A 22,058-nucleotide genomic window follows, 5' to 3' on the forward strand; every position below is an offset into this window, starting at 1 on the left:
CAGTCACAAGGATGCGTTCAGATACCGAAACATGGTATCATTTGATTTTTTCAAGTAAATCGGTTTTCGGTAGTACCAACGGAATTCAGTCGGTGTCTATAAAAGTACCGAATTCGGGACCCGTCCCTGTGGGTCACATTAAGCTTTCGGTATAAATGCTTTTAAATCTGTCTCAAAGGGAAAAAATCAGTCTCAATAGATAAACTTGAATGATGAAGTATTTCACTGTATAGCATTCGGGACTCATAAAGGTAAACGGTCACTTGTGTAGCATGTTTTTCCTGAACTACGAGATTTCAGTGGATAATAGATCCGGCTGTACGTTAAACACGGAGGCTGATTACAGTATCGTATCACACAAAACTCCCTTTTAACCGTACCTCCCATTTGTTTAACCTCTTCCACTACAGTGGATTTTCCACCGTTAGTGGAAACACACACACACACACAGACACATGTGAGACGGATGAATGATCTTCCAGCGGCTACATGATGAACATCACACTGTTGGTAAATTCAATTTGTTCTGTAAACGGGAAAAGAAAAAAATGGAAAGAAGAAGAAGAAAAAAAAAAAAAGCCGCCGCTGTCGATATGACGCGAGCCACAGTCTAAATCTGCTCCCGCAAATTTAGCGGAGCAGTCAAGGAGAACTGATGGAAGAACTGTTGCCGCATCCAGCGTGAGTGAATTTTCTGGAGATAAGGCTGCGTTTTTCTGGTTCGCGTTTAATGGCACTTCTGCGCCAATAAATGTTCATTCCTACAGTCAGAGCAGCGCCGAGACCGGAATACTGATGCTCCTCCGTACAGAGGAGAGGGAAACACACATCTCCAGAGGCGCCAGTATTTACATTTCTGTGGGTGTGTGTGTGTGTGTGTGTGTGTGTGTGTGTGTGTGTGTGTGTGTGTGTGTGTGTGTGTGTGTGTGTGTGTGTGTGTGATTTTGAGTGACATTTATACTTACTGAAGACTCAATGACACTATTAACACTTCACTACTATCTGGAAATACTCGATTACACTTATAATTATTGACTTGGTATAGCATGATGACTTGGTGACAGCTGTAGCTGCAGGTCACTTAAAACAGTACTGAAGTTATTTAAACTAGTAGCTGAAAATTAGTGAAACACGGTTTTAAATATTAGTTATAGACAATAAATCACATCTGTTGATTGGTGGAAATTTGGTGGAAACCCTCTCCGTCCCCCTGACAAGCCGAGCCCTGCTACCCACTGCTCCACCGCGCCATAAAACCAACAGACTCTCATTAAAAGTGCATTCTGGGTTGGTATGGAGCTCTCGGGCTTCTTATCGCGCCGCCACGAGTCGCCCTAAATGGCACTAAAACCCCGGAGCGAAGAGTTTCCTCTCAAGAGCCGTTGGAATGAATCACGGCCGTCGTCCTGCGGAGTGTTCGCACCAACAGGCAAATTACCTGCAGGATTGGACCGACTCGAGCCATCGCTTTGGAAACGGCTAAAATGTTCTGAGTGGGACCTTCTGCTCCTCGTTTTATAGATTTAGAAGTGGAAAGTTCTTCTAAACATCCAGTGATTGCGGCCCGTGTGGCGTTTTAATGTGAAAAAAATGTGAAAAACATAGAAACATTGGAACCCGACAAGCTGCAGAAATTTGAAAGGCGAGGAGACGTTTCATCTCAGAAGTCAGAAATCAAGAAAGAACCTTAAGATTCAAAACTAAAACCAGCGTATTGATCAGAATCAGGCCTCGTTTCCACAACAATGAAGAGAAAGGCTGTGTTCGAAACCGCATACTGTCTACTACATCCTTACATACTCATACTATCCATCCTGCATCCTGCTTACTCAGTCCATCAAACAGTATGCGAAGCGTTTACACTACAGCATACTACATAATAACCCACAATGCATTGCACTTCTTCCATGAGCAGAAATCGATCTGCTAAAGCTGATTTCACTTTAGCTCTAAACTCGTCAAATGTATAACTTCATCGAGATTTTTTTTTAAATTAGGCAACAAAGTGGTGGTTTAGAGCCCGGGTGTGTCCTTTATTTGTCCGAATACCAGCCGTTTATGATTTTGTTCGGACGAATTCGGCGAAATTCAAGCCAGCCGCAGTGAGCAACGCACTTCCGGTTATTTTCACCAAAATAAACCACCCCTTTCCCTTTCTCATGCAAAGAAACCTCAGTGATAAATCTGTGCTTTTACTTTGAAAACAAGAAGGCAATCTTTCAGCAATATATCTCGCTTAACGTCGCCGTTTGGACCGGTGTCCCGTTAACGGACCACTTATTATGCCAATTATGATGCTTTACCGACGGAGAGTTTTTTCGGCTCTTCAACAAAGATCGGCTCGCCGTCTTCGGTACATCATGGTCGCTTTCAGCATGGACTTTTTTTTTTGTTTTTTTTTTTACTATTCTTAATCATTGTCAATCCAATCAGAAATCTCGTAATATGACATACCTACGAGCACAAACAATGGAGGGAAGATTAAATCTAGAACCATACTCAGCTTGCTAAATGTACATCATGAAGAAACAGTCATTGTGAACTGAATAAAGTTTATTCAAATGTCCGTCGCGTTGCATCTTGGGCAATTTCAGTATGAGTAGTGAACACACGATGTATACTCAACATTTCTGGCGAATGCAGTATGCATCCGGGGACTTCTCACATACTCAAAATCGCATACTGCCAGTGTAAACACACTGCATACTCAATAAGTTAGTATGAGTAGTAGGTAAGTATGCGGTTTCGAACACAGCCAAAATGCTGAACTCTGGCTGTTTTGAACGCCTGTTAAAGGGGCTGTATCATGCTTTTTTAGCTAGTCCAAACCCTAGAAATGGCATTAACATGGTAATAGTTTATTTTTGGCGCTAAGGAAAAGTAATTTTGTGTGAAATAAAAGACTTTCTGGGACTAATTCTGAAACCCGGGAGAGAAAACGCTCTGTTTCACTGAAATCCCGCCTCTCCCGCTGTGGACTTTGACTGACAGCGTACTTCAACCAATCAGCGCTTCAAAACAAATACGTCATGCGTTAGCATCTCTAAGAGTTAGCTTTAGCTCTTTAGCTTCTCTACACGCAAAGACACGCAAAGACGTCTTTTCCTGTTAGAAACTCACCAAGCGCAGACCCTTCAGACTCTTCAGACTCTTCAGATTCTTCCTCTTGCTTGATTGTTGCTTCCAGACGATGGTTAAAGTGTATCTCCATAATCAGAGATAAAAAAAGCGGCAATGCTGATTGCCGGGGGCCTGTGGAGGGGGGCTCAGGGGAGCCATCTTCTCCGTGTGACGTGAACGTGGAAAAACAGAGCGTTTTCACGGGTGCGGGAGGGGCTGCCTCTCTGAGCAGCAGAAAAACGAGGAAAGCTCAAACACACAGGCACGAAGGAAAAAACGCTTTGGGGGTGTTTTGGTGAGTACATAACTATATAACAAAGTTAAAACATAAAAAGTGAATTTTGCATGATACAGCCCCTTTAAAGTGACGACGGTGGTTTGAGCATTTTTGGAAAAATTCATTCATTCATTCATTTTCTGCCGCTGCTCCCTTTCGGGGTCGCGGGTGGCTGGAGCCGATCCCAGCTGCTGTGGGCGAAGGCGGGGTCACCCTGAACAGGTCGCCAGTCTGTCGCAGGGCTGACATATAGAGACAGACAACCATTCTCTCACACATTCATACCTTGGGGCAATTTAGGGTGACCAATTAACCTACCATGCATGTTTTTGGACCGTGGGAGGAAGCCGGAGTACCCGGAGAGAACCCAAGCGCACACGGGGAGAACATGCAAACTCCACACAGAAAGGCCCCGAGCCCCGGCCGGTATTTGAACCTTCTTGCTGTGAGGCACGAGTGCTAACCACCGCGCCACCGTGTGACCTTTTGGAAAAATATTGAAGTTTTTTCTTGAGATACTGTCGTTTCTGAGCTCACATCTGAAATATTTGAGGAATTGATATGAATGAATATAAAGTCCTCAGCTTGCAGTTTTGCCTCTATGCTGCTTTTAAAATATTCTGTAATCTCAGTTTCATCAACAGTTTAATTTCAGAAAATAATCTGTTAATGGTTTGGATTTAAGCTCTTTCAGTTTTGCCATCTTTGTCTCAGCTTATAATCAAGCATTTATCAGTCTGCCTGTTTAATTTAAATGCATATTTTAAATGCGTGTTTGTTCCTGCTTTGTCGGTCCTATTTGATGGACTTTCTGAATGAATATTGATTGACTGGTTGGTTGTGGTTGGCTCGCCGTGCCCTGGAAGTGGTGTTTTTTTTGTTTTTTTCCCGGCGAGAGGGCCGCTGTAATGTGTCATGAAGCTGGCCGAGTGCAGATAACGGCTCGTTCATCCGTCGCCCACAGCGGCGCCCCGTCAGGTGGCGTGACTCATCCCTTTCATCAGCAAACCGGCCGGGGTCTCATGGCTTCTCTGGATGCCAGGGCACGCTTTAATAGATAGTAGCAGATAGTTTTGTTTGTTTATTTCCTCTCTCTCTATCTTTCACTCCCACTTCCATTCTGTCGGTAATTAAATTTTGGAAGTGGAGTCTGTGCACCAACTGAAAGTTTGGCACTGGGCAGACACCTTCATGGAAACTGCAGCTTCCGTCCTCCTGAAACCCTCCGTAGCTTTTCCAGCCTGTGATTATCAGGATGCATGTGTTGGTTTTTCATGTCTGAATGTAAATGACACGGCCGGTATCTCCTTCGCCGATCCAAATGCCAGCGTTAATGACGGCTCAGCGTGGCTGAGTGCCGCCACATAAAAGGATCCGCAGAAATTAATTACACGTCGTGACGCTGGGGGCCTCCGGCTCGCCTCACCTCTTCTTCCCTGTCCTTTAAGTGTCTTTTTGATATGTCTTCTCGGCAAATCGCTCACGCTCTGGGAAATTGCACCAATCAAGGTTGCAAACATATGCAGGAGATTTTTAAAAAAAAAACAAAAAAAAACCCACACATATATAAAGCAGCACATGCTTAGTGTACCAGAAAACTGGTGAAAGCAGAAGTGATGAACCGTTGAGGAAAGTTGCAGCGATTGCTCGCTGAACCCAGAAATGGGGCTGGCTGCCATTCATCCAGTCTGAAACGAGGGGCTGCCGCTGAATTCTCAACACAGCTGCAGGCTGGAGCAGGATGCAGCCTCATGCAGACCAGTCTCTGGAACTCATGCACGCAATTATCCCCTCTAAAAGGAACTGGGGGGGGGGGGGGTCCTGTAATTGATCCATCCATCCTTCTGTCCCATTGGTTTTAACCTTCGGAGGGCGCAACGCTGAAACCAGAGGGAAGTCCTGTAACTGAAGGGTTTTTCTCACTCAAGTCAGCAGAGGTGAAAAATTAACATCAATTACTATTATAATTATATTCCAGAATTGCACGTGTTTCATGATGTAGAGCCGGGTGTCAAACTCATTGGAGTTCATTTTCCACACGCAGCCGGACCCGGGAAATAGAGCAGCAATAAACTTTGAGTTTTAACCTTTTCTTATGGATGAAAATGTTGATATCTTCACAAAATCTGATAATTGCTAGAGAAAATGACTGCAAATCTCACTGTAAAACCAATTTTACTGAAACATTCTGCAGATTACTTTGAACAGCGAGGAGGGAACCGTCATGCCGATAGCTCAGCTCACATCGAAGAGGTGTGTCTGCTTTGTTTTATTCAGTGTTTTCTTTTGGTACTCCCACTGTTAAGAAGTATAGTGTGTTTAGTGTAGTAGTAATAGTGTGTTTTTCTGTGTTGTTGATCCATTACAGAAAATAAACAGAACTCAGTGGTGGCCCAACCTCAAAACTACATCTGACAACCGTCAGAAAGCTCGATTGGAGGATTTTATGAGACGCTCCCCTCTGGATCGGCGCCGTCGACGATTCACGGGGTTCAAGGTGCTCTGTACTGTTTCAAACTCCGCCACTGAACGCAAAATGCAGCGTAAAAATTTTATAACGCTTTCCCCGTTTGGACAAGACCCAACTTCTGCAGCCAGAGACGTCGACGTCCGGGGAACCAAGGCGAGAAAACTTCACAAACTCCAATAAAGGAATGAATAAACTGTTCCGAATGATAGACTCGTGGCGAAATTCACTCTACCCATGAGGCCGAGGCGTTTTTAATGAGAAGGAACATCTGTCTGCTCTGTTTTCTGTTGGGAGCCACATGACGGTTGTGACTCACAAAACTTCTTTGTTCCTGGCTCCTGCCGAACGCTACAGCTAAAGCTACAGCTAAAGCTACACCTGTGGCGTGTGGCACACACAATAAATCCTTCACGTGTAAGATTACTTCCAATCTGATTGGCAACAAAGGCATTGTAAATCAGTTTTCAGGGATTTATTTACATTTGGTTTGATATAATGTAATTGGAAACTTTCAGAAAGCCATAAACCATCCTCGCGCTCGCTGCTGCTTCGCTGCTTTTTATTTATAAAGGAGGCGATTTATGGCTTCATGGTAAGAATTGACCGTATAGCCAAAGAGATTGACGGAGTCTCCTGGGAGTCACACCACGGCACGTTCTGGTCAAAGAGCTCGGGGTAATTACGTCCGAGGAAGGAGGCTAGCGAAGCAGTCGGATTCCAGCCGAAGGTAAAGGCCGACCGCCGCGGAATTCAGAGCCTCTGCTAGTTTGTCGTCTCTGCGGTGAATTTGCCGAACAGCAGCTTGGCGGTCTCATGTTTTCAGTGGCTTGAATAAACGTGTGCTTTTTTCTTTAAAAAAAAAAATAAATAAATAAAAAAATGTAAGCAGCTTGCGACGGTGCTCAAGAGCACTTTGGGTGTGAATGAGGAAGGCAGCGACAGAATATCTGCACAGGAGGTCACAGTGAAAAGAGCTCGCAGAATATGGGACGGAAGAAGAGTGAGAAAGACGGCGAGGAGGACCGCAGGCTCCAGAGGAGAGCAAGGAAGAGATACTCAGACCATTACAGTGAAGCCGGAGCTCCATTATTCAGGAATTCTGTTGTGGAGACAGACTGGAACTCTCAACGGACACAATTAAACACACACACACACACACACACACACCCGTTCTACCCACAAAGGTTATCGCAGCGCTAACTGGTAATGATGAGGAAGATGTGATGACTAATTATCTGGAGCAGCCTTCTTCTTGAGCCACAGTCGATCTTGAGTTTGTTTTTCTGTCTACAGGCGAGCAGCTCGTCCGCCACCGGGACCGGGATCGGGATCAAAGAGGAGGTTTGAATTTTAGAGCTTCGGCTGTTCCCGAAGTGGGCGGGTTTCACGTCGTGTTTGGGTTTGACTCGTTGAGTCAGATCTGGAGGAGACGCTGGATTTATCGCTGTGGCTCGCAGGAAACCCGTCGTTCAACCAGTCTGGACCAGAATCTGATCCAGAAGGAGGTTTTCCTCAAGACTCTGGGGCCGAGTGTGTTTGCTGCCCAGTACCTAATGCTAGCTAATGCTAGTGGTCGTAATTTTTCACATTATACTGAATTTATTCAGTATGTCAGTGCAGCAGAGCTCCAGCAGCAGAGCCAGGGGTTACTGAACCGCCTGGCGCCAAGAAGGGACAATCTCTGAGTCCACTTTCAGTGAAAAGTAGACGCTCAATGTTTAGTTTTTACACACCAACTCGTCCGGGCCAGCGGTGAGCGAGTGTGACGCAGGATCGACTTCTCCACAGTCGTGTGTGAAATCCGGCGTCTTTTCATGTCAACATGTGACTTGTGGTCTTTCCTGAGCGCCTCCTGGACGCCAAAACGCCAGTGGACCGGCGTCCATCTGCGATGAGGAGATTCATCTCCCTCCTCCTCGCGGCGAAAACGATTCGACAGAGACTGGCGGAGTCCGGCACGAAGCATGAAGCAGCCTGAAAACACATCTCACACACACACACACTCCATCGCCCGCCGTACTGTACCGCGTCGCCGCCTTCTGTGGCAGAACAACTGATTTTCCCAGCTGGCATTATCACTTTACATCTCAGCTATTTCTGGCCGCTGGCTACATCTCAAGTCTATTAACCCCGCCGCAACCTCTCCTCGCCATTATGTGGATTAAAGGTTGCATGTGTCCAATATGTCAGCAAGAAAAATTACATTTCGTTGTTGATTCCACGAGAGAGAGAGAGAGAGAGAGAGAGAGAGAGAGAGAGAGAAAGAAAGAAAAAAAGATTCAGATTCAGATGCATGTTCAGAAAAAGACTTTAACCTTTGAGCAGCAACTGTAGGTGGAATTCATTGGAATTATTGAACTTGCACGATTGAGTTAAGTGTGTGTGTGTGTGTGTGTGTGTGTGTGTGTGTGTGTGTGTGTGTGTGTGATGGCCAGGACAAGGTGCCGTCGTCTCGCACTGTCAGAGCGGCTCAGAGCCTCAAAGCCAGAGCGCTGAGGTTCCATTAGGCTTTATGTGGCGGCCGAGCGTCGTGCTACAGACCCGCAGGCAGCCCCCCCCTCCCCCTCCCCCTCCCGACGCCGCTCCATCACTCACTTCCTCTTTTCTAACTCTCACGCTCATCCCCTCACTTCCTGACACATCACCTGAACGACCAGGAGAGGGAAACAGAGAATTCATGACTGCTGTTTTTGATGAGCTCCGCTGTGTTTCCTGGAAAACGTCCAACCAGTTTGATCCGAACCTGATTTTACATTAAAATAAATCTGGCTGAGTGTTTTTCTAGAGGCACTAAAACAGAGATCTGCAGCTTTGGAGCTACATGTGAGTCTTTAGTATGTATGGAGCAGCTCAGGAAGCGTTCAGAAAAATATGCATCAATAAACAAAACCCTGACCCTTCCCAGCCAACATAGCTGAAAAGCTCAAAGTTGTTCAGAAAATGCTATAAAAGCAGAATCAAACAGCTGAAATTGGACCAGAAGAGCTGAAAATGCATGAAATGTTTTTCATCCTGACACTTTGTAAATGAATTTAAGATACAGTTATTGTATAAGTCTCGCTGAGCAGTGTTTGCCTCATTTAAAAAGTTAATATGTTTGAGTTCAACTTAAACTGGAACTGGTGGAAAGTGACAAAAAAAACGGCCGTTTTGGTCGTGAAGTTTGCAGAAACCGACGCTAACATCAATATTTTTCAGGATAATATTAAACTAAACATCGAGGCACTTCCTGCTTGAAGATGAAACTGTAATATCAAGTCCTGGACATCATGAACGGGAGCAGTGGCGAGCAATCTGAAAGTCATTCCCGGCTCAAGTCCAGCTGGGTGATGGAGCTTTGGCCCGCGGGCCTTACGTTTGACAAACACGGGTCTCGCTCTCAGACCGAACAGCTTCTCTGAGTTTCTTCTAACAATCCAGACTGAGACGGTTCGCATCGCCGACGCCGATCTGGAAGCCGAGACGCATGAAAAGACGGCGACGATCTCCGAATCGATGATCAGCTGTTGGAGCTGCGGCCGGTGGCGGCTCTGATAGCAGGAGGCTCGATGGAGGGAACCGCCAGCGCCTTGTTTAACACGCAGGTGTGTGCATCACAAAAACTGAGAGCAGAATCGATCGATCAGCAGCGATAACAAATGAAACCAGGCTTCGTGGCAACTCCTGCACCCCTTTCTACACATTGATTTTTCCCTCCCCTCCTCCCCTGGCCGTAGAATAGCCAGCTAAGCTTTTTAAAAGCTCAGGTGTAATTGCTGCATTTAGGACAGAGGGATATCGATCACGGTTACCGGGGGAAAAAGGAGCCGCTCCGTATCGGCCGCGGTGTCGTAGAACCGGCACGCTTTGGTAATGAGAGCCATTTGGCGAGCGGCTCGTCTCTCCTAATGGTCGGAGCCATTTCCATTTTCAAAGAAGAGACCAGATCTCAGCCTCTTTTACACACTCTTTTCCTGAAGCAGGTGCATTTAATCCTCCTCTTGGCTCTATTTGAGCGATTAAGACTGACAGCATGAAAAAAACAGGTGTGTGTGTGTGTGTGTGTGTGTGTGTGTGTGTGTGTGTGTGTATTAATAGAATTTGAAAGAAAAACAACACAAATATGTAAAACTAATCTACAAGGGAGAATGTCTTGTTTGGATGAACCCCTCGATCATCCTCTGTTTTCAGATTATTCGTCCTTTTCCTCATGAGCAGCACTGAACACTGAGCCGTCAGACAAAAAACACACCGATTTCCTGCATTTTCAGGAAGATCTAATGTCTGAGCCGGTAAAATAACACCATAATAACCTTTAAATTAAACTTTGAAGTTTGTGTGTGTTGTAGAGAAGAGAAAATGTTGATATTTTCACAAAAGCTAATCAATTACAAGCAAAAATAACCAGAACCTCAACCATCAAGCAACTTCTGATGATCTGAGTTAATCACTAAGAAACACAACTTCTCTGTAGTTTTCAGACTAAACGGTTTCTGAGACGGATCGTTTCAGAAGAAGCTGGAAATGACTCGGAAGAGGAGGAACGATGATGGATGCTGAAAGGCGGGAGGTCGTGGAAAAAGAGGGAGGAGACCTTAAATTTGTTTTCAGCTGTGATGAATTTCAAATCGATGCGTGGGGGGGGGGTGTTTCAGAGGCGCTTCCTCAAGTCCACCTCTGCTCGTCTGTCAAGCGGCCCGGGGTCGTTCGGATGACGCACTTTGACCTCTCATCAGTCATGACGGCGCTTCGGCGTGAGGACGAACGACAGCTGAGAGGCTGGTTGAACCGTTCGGTCAGGTAGGTGTGTGTGTGTGTGTGTGTGTGTGTGTGTGTGTGTGTGTTGGGGGGGAGGGGGGGCACTGCGCCACGGCTGATTTAGGGTCAGGCTGTTATTGGTCATTCATGCAGATACATTCTGGAGTCTCCTGCCAAGAAAAGCCATTTTTATCTCCTCCTCCTCTCGCTCTCCGCTCCCACTGATGTCAGACTCATTTATTAAGCAGCAGCGGCGGCGGCGGCGGCGGCGGCACTGCATCAGACGAGATGCACCACCGGCTGGCAGCGCTTCACTCCAGACCTTTCAGACTCTGAGTGTGTGTGTGTGTGTGTGTGTGTGTGTGTGTGTTGCACCCCCTGCAGAGGACCACACTCAATAATGCATCGCTGCAGGCCTGACTTGAGCGAACCGAGGCCCCCGCCGCTCGCCAGGCGCATCCTCCATTTTGTTCCAAAAACAAAACTGCATATCTTGCACTTAATCTTTTTTTTTTATTTTTTCCAACATCTATCACCCAGAGACTCAAATTACAAAGCAACACGACATCTGGAGTGGCTGAGCGACGGAGCGGCGGTCAGGAGAACGAGCGCCTCCGCCCAACGGAACGCCGCGCTTGACCCGTCGGCTTAACGCCGACATGACAAATGAGCCGCGGCCTGGCGGTAACGCAGGCGGACAGGCTCTGCAGGTAGAGCAGCGATCAGGGAGAAGCATTAAACTCAGATTAAGCCGAGATGCTAACTCAGCCGTGCACGTATGCATATTTCAAACCTTTCTCTCAGGTCGACCTATAAACCGCCGCCAGTCGGTTAACGGAGCCGGCAGATCCTCGGAGGACAGACGGATTTTGGAGTGGCGAACGTGAAGGACCGTTCATACTGTTCGTCCTCAGGCGCATACATTAAAGACAGCAGCTGTGTTTCGTTTCGATTTCACCGGCTCGCTGTTTTGATTCCAAACATTTTGATCAGACGTGGTTCAGGCCGGCCTGCGCGGTCACAACACAGGAAACAGGCTCGTCTCTGTATTCGCTGCTTCTCAAACCACGAGGCTGTTTAGGCAGCAAAGCGAGGGGCCGACCGTCCCGGACGTGATGGAAAGATAATAACTGACCGGCGGCCATTCCCTCAGATCCATCTGACTCCCCAGAATAAGACTGGAGATCACATGTGCTGTTTAAATCGCACAGCTTTCCCGATTTCCTCTTTTTTGTTTTTTGTCTGTTGTTAAATCTTAAAAAAGCCGTTCTGTCTCTCTGAGACAGTGGGAGATAAATCTGCCTCGGCATCCGGGGGTCAAAGGTTAAATCCCCCACTTTTCCTTCAAGCTTGAAAGAATTAAAGAAAATGAGAAAAAAAAAAAAAAATAAAATAAATGGTTGAGAGGGACTGAGCGTGGCGTGCCGGCGTGGAGAATGCGATTAACGGTCTGTTTTCCGACCTCTAATCTCACCTCCGCTCATCTGTATTCAGCGGCTCGTCCGGCCGACCGTCCTCCGCAGAGCGACCGAACGGAGCAGAATGCAGCCGGAGCGGGAACGTCTGCCCCGAGAGGAGACCCGCAGGAAAACAAACAGAAATACCACGGAGGCAATAATCTGTGTGTTTTAGAGAGATCAGGGAGGTGAGGGGAGAGAAGACTGGAGGAGGAATCACGGAAACACAACAGCTCCATCATTCCAGCCGCTCCATCTCTGCTGAAGGTTGTTATTCTCTGGCTGAACGACGTCAGATCAGGAACATCTGGCTCAGGAGCCGCTCCCTCAAGCTTTACTGCAATTAGCTTCAAATGAACTTTTCCTTTTTTAATCCACACATCCAAAGAACCATTATCTTCTTAAAAAGGTAAAATGGCTAAAATGAAACCTTCACGAAAAGATATTTGACCAAAAGTCTCTGAAAATGTCTGAAAGAGTCAAAACTTCAACTGCTGAATCAGAAATGTTAAGGATTGCTCAGGACTGTAAAACAGTGCAAAATGCAAGAAAACAACCAAAAAACAACCTGAAACAGGAAGGTGTGGCTAAAATAAGCTCAAAGACCAAAAACCCTTAAAAAAGACAAAAAGGAAAAATTCCCAAAACAGCTGGGAATCGAACAGTTGAAATAAAAAATCCCCAAATTCCTCAAAACTACTAAAAGAGTAAAACTGAGTTTAAATAGCAGAAAAAGACTGAATCCACTAAAATAAGCTAAACACTGTAAAAATGTTGAAAACCACAGACGCCTGCATTCGATTCGACTACTATTCCAATACTGTATGAGAATCAACATGAGAATCAGCTGCGACTCAAAGGGAAACCAAAGGTTTCAGTTTTCACTGCAAAGCGCTGGTCAATCACCGCGCCCGTCTTTTTTCAATTTTATCGAAGAAAACTACATTTTCATGAAGTAATCGGTGTAAAAAATCCCAGCCCTGTATCAGAGGCTGTATGTTGGCCCCTCGGCCGGGGCCTCGGCGATCAATGGGCCCAGCCGCGGTTGGCTCCGCCCCTCTGAGACCCGCGGTGGGGGTCGGGGTGCAGCAGATGGAGGAATGTAAATAATTGAGGATCGTCTCCTGATGCATAGAGAGCAGGTTCCTGCTGGAAGCTGTTCAGGTCTGCATGTTCTCTCTGGGGCACAAACTGAAGTCGTGGACGTCTGATTATCTGAGTGAGGAGGAACCTGGACAGAGCATCACAGGGATGCAGGCTGAGTTCCCCCGTTGCCATGGAGACCCTTAAAGTCCCTCATTGTGTTGTTGATCTGAACTTCGACCTCCAACGTGAAGAAATCTCTCCCATCACTGGCAGTAAACACCACGGCGCTGAAACCCTCTGGATGTGTTACTGTCGAAGCAACAGCTTTGTTTTTTTTTTCCTTCCTGAAATGAAAACACATTTCCAGATGAACGCCGCGCTTATTGATACAGTCCGTCTGCGGCGCGCGCCTCAACACAAACACGGCTCATAACAAGGGCAACGCCAGCGCTTCCCCGTCCCTCCCCGGCCTGACAGCGCTGCATCAATCGCCGCTCGGCAGGAGGGAGGCCTTTCACGAGCGGATCGATCCGCCGCACAGAGGAAGCGGAACTGGAAACACTGGAGGAAAGAAATGAAAACGCGCTCACTCCCAGGAGTCGAGGCAGAAGAGCCAAACGTCAGATCAGCTGACCAAGAGGAACGTTACCCGAGTAAATTTCGTCCAATGAGAATCGTGGGCCAATACCGGACTGTGGACCGTGCCTTATGTTTGACACCCCTGTCCTAATGTCACATCTACTGTGTATGAAAATGTATTTTATCATTTCAAGAGAACTGGCACTTTCCAAACTGAGACAATTTTTTAAAAGTTATATTCCACTCTTCTTCTTCTTCTTTTCTTGACTGTTTCACTTCCTCTTCTATTTTTTTTTTTCTCTCCGTCTGCTTCTCCCCCGACGCCGGCGGTCCCGAGGAGAACAGTGTGTGTTTTCCTCTTGAATAGAGCTTTCAGGATCTCTCACCGTCAGAGCCCGCTCCCCAAGCGCACGCACGTGCACGGCGTCAGCCGCGCACCGCATACAAATATAAACACCAGCGGGAGCACTCTGGAGGCGTGCGCGCACGCAGGAGTTCACGTGCGCACGCCGAGCGGCGGCCCGTCACAGAGACGCCGAGCCGCCGAGAAATTCACGGCAAAACACCACGACTGCGGCTGAAGCCTGACATGTGAAAGCCGGGATTTATGGGTAATGACAGGCCGTTGGCTAAACCTTTCAAATAAAGTCTACATTTCCTCGCCGCGGTCTGCGATTAAACCGTATAGATTTAGCGGGCGTCATTTCAGGAGCAGAGTGACGAGCGACGACTCTCCCCGAATGAACCGGGCTCTGATCTCCGAGCGAAGCGTCAGGAAGCAGAGACGAGGTCCGGCAGTCGTCCTCACACAGCTCCGTCCCGTCGGCCAGCGGGCTCAGCTCGCCTCTCCAGGAACAGCACCAGTTTCCATTCGCCACAGTGGTAGATGTTTTTTTAGCGCCCCCTGGAGGCCACAACGCATGTTTGGACGTCGACGTTGCTTCGAAAAACAGCGTTTTTCTACTCGATCAGTGAAGCGATTCTAATCTATTCTGATCTGATCTGATCTAAATATCTTGTACTGATCTACACCAGAGAAGCTTTTCCTTTTGAAAGACGCGGATCATCTTTTCATTCAGACTAAACGCATATTCCCGTCACGCCTGGTGGTTTTCCATTATAGCTCACCCCATGATGTCTTCACTTCCCTGTTTGTGTTTAAAACGGGTTCAAGGAGATAACATTCAAGACGTGGCTCATGCTTTTTCAGATTACAGCATAATCCCATTGTTTCCTGTTAATAATCCCACCATGTTAACCCTCACTGTGGTTCCTTTGAAAGTGTGATAACCGGGCCTGGATCGGTGAAGTCCAGCGGAGTGATCAATCCCAGCTGAGTTGATCGAACCAAACCGGCCCTGTGGAGGTTTGACCTCTGAGGGGTTTTGTTTAGAACATACAGTCCTATTCACTTTTAATTCCATTTTGGTCGAAACTATCCTGCTCAGAAATGAGAGCGAGAGCGAGAGCGAGAGCGAGAGAGAGAGAGAGAGAGAGAGGTGGCGCCGGCGAGGGGCTCTGATCAGGGTTGAGGAGTGAAGATTTATCTTGTTGTCAGGAGCGGGCGGCGGACTGAGGCGCGGCGCCTTTTCCCATCTATCTGGGCTCCAACTGCTCGCTTTGGCCCTGATCCCCTCCCCGCCGAGCGTGCGGCGGAAATAGAAAGCTTCCAGGTGGATCTCCTGAATGTGATCCCCACCTGCAGAATCTCATCAGGATAAGACAACAGTGTCGGCAGTTTTATCCATGGAGGGAGAAGCGAATCGCTGCCGCAGTGAAAGCAGGATGTGTGAATTGCTCAGTCTGATATCTGATCTGGACCCCTAACCCTGGTTTTTCTATTCATCCCGTCTCCAACCACTTTTTTTTTTTTTTTTTTTTTTTGTCCTGGCTTTTTGATTTGCAACCTAACCAACCTTTTCACACCTCATAATTATTATCTCGCCTGGCTGTCTCCCCTTGTTTTGTCACTTAATGGGATCTGGCTTGTGGTCAGCTCTGCCCGACGCGTCAAAGAAAGTGAAATGTGCTTCTGAAGAGAAAAACTGAATTGAATGTTAAAGGCAGCACTTAAAAAACGGCGCATTGTCGCCACACAGTTAATGGATTTTCTCCCTTCCAGTCCTGACTCAGCAGCGTCGAACACGGACAGCGCGACTGATGTCCTACGAGACAGGATTATCTCGATCTGTCTGCAAATGTGGAGGCCAGAGGTCACATGACTTGTCAGGAAATAAGTTCAGCAGTCAGGGTCGGCCCTGAAGAAAGGGCGCCATCTACCAGGAGGGGTAAAGAATTGCAGTCACAAAATGTATATTTAATGACAAGCCATCCTGCGCCCCCTTGTGGGGGCATGGAGGCATAGCAGGCAATTTTTTAAGGTGGCGCTCCATCCTTCTTCAATTCCAGAGCGCTAATAAACCAGTCAGTCGTGGACGACCTTAAATTCGCCCCAAGCCTCGGCTGTTAAAGACCTTTAAAGCTGCTCATCTGCTCTTTCATTGCAGGTTATTCATAGAAAATTAAGATAATATTTGTACAATAGTGGGAGCCACCATAATGGTGGTGCTGCACTGCATTATGGGGCAAGGTGTTTGGGGTTTCAACATTGTTTTTGTGGCTTATCTCAAAGCTCTGGCGTTGAAAGTGTTATCGGAGGTTTTCTTTTGCTGTATTCTCGTAATGCAGTTCATCTAGTAAAGTTAAAATGTTCATGTTGGATCGTGAATGAGAGGAGTTGTGAGTTTAAAGTCGTCCTGCTAAAACGGCTGAGACAACTGCAATTAAGAGCTTGGAACTTGCTCTGTGTTTGAACCCAATACACACGTTGCCACAATACATAATCAGTCAACGTTAAAAATCCTGTGACCCGACAGTTCTGATGGAGGCAGGGGGCGGAGCTAAGTGTCACTGGGATACCGACGAAATCCACATGGTCAATAAAAACAAAACAAAACAAAACAAAACAAAACAAAACAGGTTTGGGCAGAAACTCATCTGGACGTGAAGCCTTGCTGTGTAAACGTGGTTTATTGACTGAATAAAATCCCCTCCTGGAAGTGGAGTTTCCCCACGATATTCACAAACACTAACTACTATTTGTAGGCTGTTACACAAGTTGGAAAAAAAAAAAAAAGATGTATAAAACCATTCAGGCCTGTCAAACAACAGAGAGCAGAGAAAACACTTCAAAGGTTTTATAAGTAACCGAGTCCTTGTTTCAGGAAACTGGGTAAAGAGTCGGGAGACGTCTCGGCTCTTCACTGCTGCTCTCAGACGAATGAAGCGATTCTCCGTTTCCTGCAGAGTTAATGCTGGCAGGTGGGGAGACAATAGAGGGGGTGTTTATTGGTCACTTTAGAGGTGCTTTCCAAACTATAAAAACTGTAATTCCAACAGGAAACGTGTCTCTAAACACGAAGGACTCTGGCACGTCCCACAATGCAACGCTTTGATGTAAAATTTATACACGATTGGTCGCTCCGCAAATGCGATGTTTGCTTCTCTTGTATATAATAATTTAACCGTTATTGCCTTTCTGTCGCTGCCAGAGCATTTAAAATTCAATTTTACGGAAATGCAGGGGAAACAGATGAAAAGCCATCGGCAGGATGAGGCTGTTTCTCGCCGGAGCCGCGGCGGCGAGGGGCGAGGTCTGACCGGGCAGAACGAACACCGAGCCGTGTGTCGATGACTCCACGACTCACTGGAACGGACAGAAGCAAGCGGCTTCCAGCAGCGTCCACCGACGTGAAGCTGCGATGGGAGAAACATCCGGACCGCCGTCGTTCCACAGCGACGGTCCGGATGTTCATTAATCACCTACTCCGAGTATTTCATCGTTTATTTCAATGATTTACATCAATAATATCTTCAAACACTTAATTTCCTCTTTTCATAACACGAGAGTGATGATCTTCAGTGTGTTCAGTCTGAATAAATCTTAATGCTGACTGTTTTTCTACTTCGCTTGCCTTTTTTTGTTGATATCTAAATGTAGTGTAAACACTTTAATCTGGAAAATCATAAAACTCGTGATAACAAAAAGAAGCAGCAACAAAATTTTAAATAAGAATGAAACATGCTCTAGTAAGCAGATATAAGACATATTTAGATTAGTTAGACGGATTTCTTCTGGAAAACTGATAATTTAATGATAAAACTCATCATTTTTACGTGTGTATAAATATCCCGCCTGAACAGCTGCTTGATTTTACAAACCTGCAGTGAAGGAAGTGACCTGGATTTAATGATTTCTTTCACTGAGGGAAAACTTTGAGTGTGCGTTTGGAAATTAAAGGGCTCAGATCCAACGTGGCTGCATGTCTGACTTTCTGCTGAGGTAAACGTTTATCGCCGGGCGGAGTTCAGGATCGCGGAGCTGCATGAGGCCTGCAGGCCACCGGCTTCACATCCAGAGACATGACCGCTGGCGCCGCGCACACACACACACACACACACACACACACACACACACACCATCTGCTGACGCGAGCCAGTCTGAAGGCTTCACTTTGAAGAGTCCTGGTTTCTGGCCTGCAGACCCGCTAAACTCCTGCTTTAGCAGTACGGCTTAATTCAGGGCTTCAAACCTGATTCCACTTATGAAACTGCAGGAAACAACTCTGACCTGTTTCTAAAACATTTCACTCCAAATGGTCTAAATAAGTAACATTTGTGATTAATTTCATAATTGATTTTCTTTTGAAATCTGCTCTTTGAAGCTGAATCAGAAATATCAGAACCTTGACTGAACTGTAACTTGAGTTTGCATTTTGCCAACTGAAAGCAACCCGGACCCGTTCGACTGATCAGATCAATACTTCAACACAGACATGTTAGACAATGACCGACATCGGTCAATCTGTTCAGCGTAGAGATACATCAACAATGATGCATTACTGTCAGTTACATTGGTCTCCATCAGGAGTTTTAGTCCCAATAACTTATTATTTTTTCCTTTAAAGCAGAACTGTGTGACTTTTTTACCTTAACAAATGTTTTTCAGAATCCCTGTGGGGGAAAACAAAGACTTGGCACGGTGATCCACCGGTCCCTCCACTCCCCCAGACTGAATGAAGCTCCTCCTCTGAAACGCTGGTCCTGCAGATATTACTGTTTGACTGTTTTCACTCTATATTGCGACTGCAGACTGTCATTTCATGTTCAGCTATCGACCACCTACAAATAATCCTTGAATGGTGCGAACACAACATTTATATCTGATCGAAAATAATATTTCGTTGAACAATGAGACTAAATATTACCATGCATCCCTTCATTAATCCTGAAATCTGCCAGTCTTCCTTCACTCCTTCAGTTCCTCTGCCTTCGCCCTCCAGCAGTGTCGTTACTCTTTAAATGCCTTTTCTTTTCCTATTGTCTTTCATATCAACCCCCCTTTAACCTCCACCCACTCCGTCTCTCCCTCGTGGTCATTTCCGTGACTCCTCGGCGAGCGTGAAGTCGAGGAAGTCGATGCGCAGCCCGTCCATAAAGACGCCTCCCACGGCGAGCAAATGGAAAGCGCCATTAGGCTGCTTTCTATTCCTCAGACCACAGAGGAGGCTCTCTCTCACGCACACGCGCACGCGCACACTTTTTCTTTTTTGGAGCCGCTGAAAGCCTGCGACAGGACTGAAAGAGCGGCGCGCACGTGGAGCTGAAGGTACTCAAGAGTCAATTTACGTCAAATAGAGGACGGTTAGCGGCCGAGGTTCAGGATTCCTGGAGGTAAAAGCAACGAAATATCAAGGGAACTATTCCGAACTGACTTCACTGTCTAAAAAGACAATCTGACAGGATTCTGACTGCTGCATGCTGGATGGTTAGAACATCTGATGAGCAGCAATACATGTGTTTTTTTTATCCTTCCTGCCTGCTGCCGGACATGTTGTGTTCTACATGTGTCTGTACATCAGTATGTATGTCTGGCTGTGTGTGTGTGTGTGTTTTTCTTGGATATACATTATTTAATCCGTGTAGATGTGTTTTTATTAAAAATAGATTTATTTATTGATATAGATTATTTACGAGGGGGTTATATCTGTGGGAATGCATGTGTGGAAGATAGATAGATAGATAGATAGATAGATAGATAGAATCTATATTTTGTTAAAATGAACAAATAAAGAAAAATCTGCATCATATCTCTTCCTTAAATATGGCTGTTTATTTCAATAGTATCCATTTTTTTTTATCAGCCTTTCCAGATCCATCCACCCCTCTTCCTCCTTTCTTCATCACAAAGCCTCGATCATAAAAACCACCTTTTGCTCCTGAAAACGGTCAAACTCCAGCTTTAATAAAGCGGTGAGTTTCCCTGCTTGTGCACATCTGCAGACTGTCAGCCTCCCGTCTAATCCAGACGTTTGTGCTGGAAGCAGCGTTGACTGAACCGCGGCGTAGGAGCGGGGCATTACCGTGGCAGGGCGCCGTTTCCAGCTCAATGCCGCCTCGCAGGGGTGCGCCTGTCTGAAACCCGCTCCTTCCTTTGCATACTCACCTTGATTCTCTTTTTATTTTAACGCCTTTGGACAGAGCTAACAGAGTCTGCGGTTGTTGTTTTCCTAGCAGAGGGATGATGGGAGTCTGCCTGCGAGCGGAGGACTTCCTGTCGGGTTACAGGCTGCTGATATCGTTGCCGGTCGCCGCGACTCAGCCGGGGACTGAGAAGACGCTGCTTCCCGACTGCGTGGGAGACTTTTTGTGCGACCGTGCAAACATTTAGTACGAGAACTTAGTATGTAGGACTCTGGACTGACTGGATGCAGTGCTCTCACTCTAGACTTTGGATCTGTCTATAAAGCGGATCATTAATGGCTTGCCAGGTAAAGCGAGTAAGACGGGATCCGCCGAGACGTCCACCACCAGCTGAGCTCAGTGACGACTCACGCACACTTCATTCGTGCTTCCTTTAAAAAAAAAAACTGTCCACTCGGCATCGGCCGCAGCAACTAAATCCTGGAGACGATGTGGAAACATGACGTTTCCCATGTTCCAGAGCCGTTCTCAGACAATGCGGCTCGACTGGAGGCGAGTGACGCATCCTCCCGTCGAGTGCTGCTCGTTCTGACTCCGCAAAAAAGTCAAGCCGCACTCCATATCAATCCAAACTGCAGCCGAGTGTTTTGTTATCGCTTCGCCAAAATAATGAAGAGAGTCTCGAAAGTTGGAGCCGTCTGACGCTCGGGCTCCATTCAGCGAAGCTTTTGTCAGTGAAGTGCTGAAATCCTCTCTTGATGTGAGCGGGAAGCTTCCTCCGGGCTCCAGACGCCGCTCCTCATCCAGTCACTGATCCTCCCTGTTTCTGACGGTCCACCTCTTCGCTTTCAGACGAATCGTCTGAAGCTTCCTCACGCGTGCGCGGAGGAGTAAATGTCAGCGTTTCAGGAACATTCTCCGCTCAGATGTCGGCTTGTTCAGGAAAAACACTGAAGCTGTAGCAAAATAACCCCGCTTCACCAACTAAACAGCCAGATAAACAAACCAAACGCCGACCGCGTTCAGGTTTCATCCACACGAGGATTACAGAGATCAGACCAGCAGGGTGCCGCCGTGCACGCCAACATGGGACAAAACAACACAAGACGATTAATGTGAGCATCTGACTAAAAAAACAGGAGCCTTCACTTCCTGACACAGCCTCGTTTTAAAGAACATTTCATCACATTTATTGATCTCAGTTGACTTGGGATGGAACTTTTCTCTTGTTTTAATGCCTGAGGCATTGGATTCAGGAAGCAGGACCATTCTGAAACATGAGGAACGAGTCGGATGAATGAAGTTTCACACATATTCACAAACCAGACTTGTGCATTTTAATCAGCATACACAACATTTCTATAAAGGGCGTTAGGGTTTAGATTGTGTTGATTTATCGTCACTGAAAAATAGAATAACACATTTACATGTTGGTTTAAATCTGTACAATGTGTGTGTTTGTTCATGTACTGTATGTATGTGGGTAAATCGATAAAATCATTAATAAAAGCATTAATATAATCAGACTTTTCTTGATATTGTGTGTTTTGACATGTCTGCAATGAATCAAAAACTGAATACAAAATAAATGGGTTTTCATCAAGTTAATAACATTCCTGTTTGAATCTAATGATTTATATGTAAAAACACTATAACACTGGCTTCATCAATACAATTTTTATACTATTCTTATCGTTGTTCCCTCCAAAAGAGGGATAATCCAACAGATCTAGAATTGAAAGTGTGGCTGTGCGTTTGACCTCTGCTTGACCTCTTATTTATCCGACACTTGTCATTGCCGTGTCGAGTTACGTTTCTTTTATTACCACTGTAGGGGGGATTTCAATCT

The 22,058-nt window shown here is 46.3% G+C and overlaps 1 protein-coding gene across 1 annotated transcript in view; it reads right to left on the minus strand.

Moving 5' to 3' along the window:
* The window catches only part of nrg3a (neuregulin 3a), a 381,203-nt gene that overhangs the window by 157,754 nt on the left and 201,391 nt on the right, over positions 1–22,058 (minus strand). The window lies entirely within an intron of this gene.

Source organism: Salarias fasciatus, chromosome 13, assembly GCF_902148845.1.
Source record: "Salarias fasciatus chromosome 13, fSalaFa1.1, whole genome shotgun sequence".
Taxonomy (NCBI): Eukaryota; Metazoa; Chordata; class Actinopteri; order Blenniiformes; family Blenniidae; genus Salarias; species Salarias fasciatus.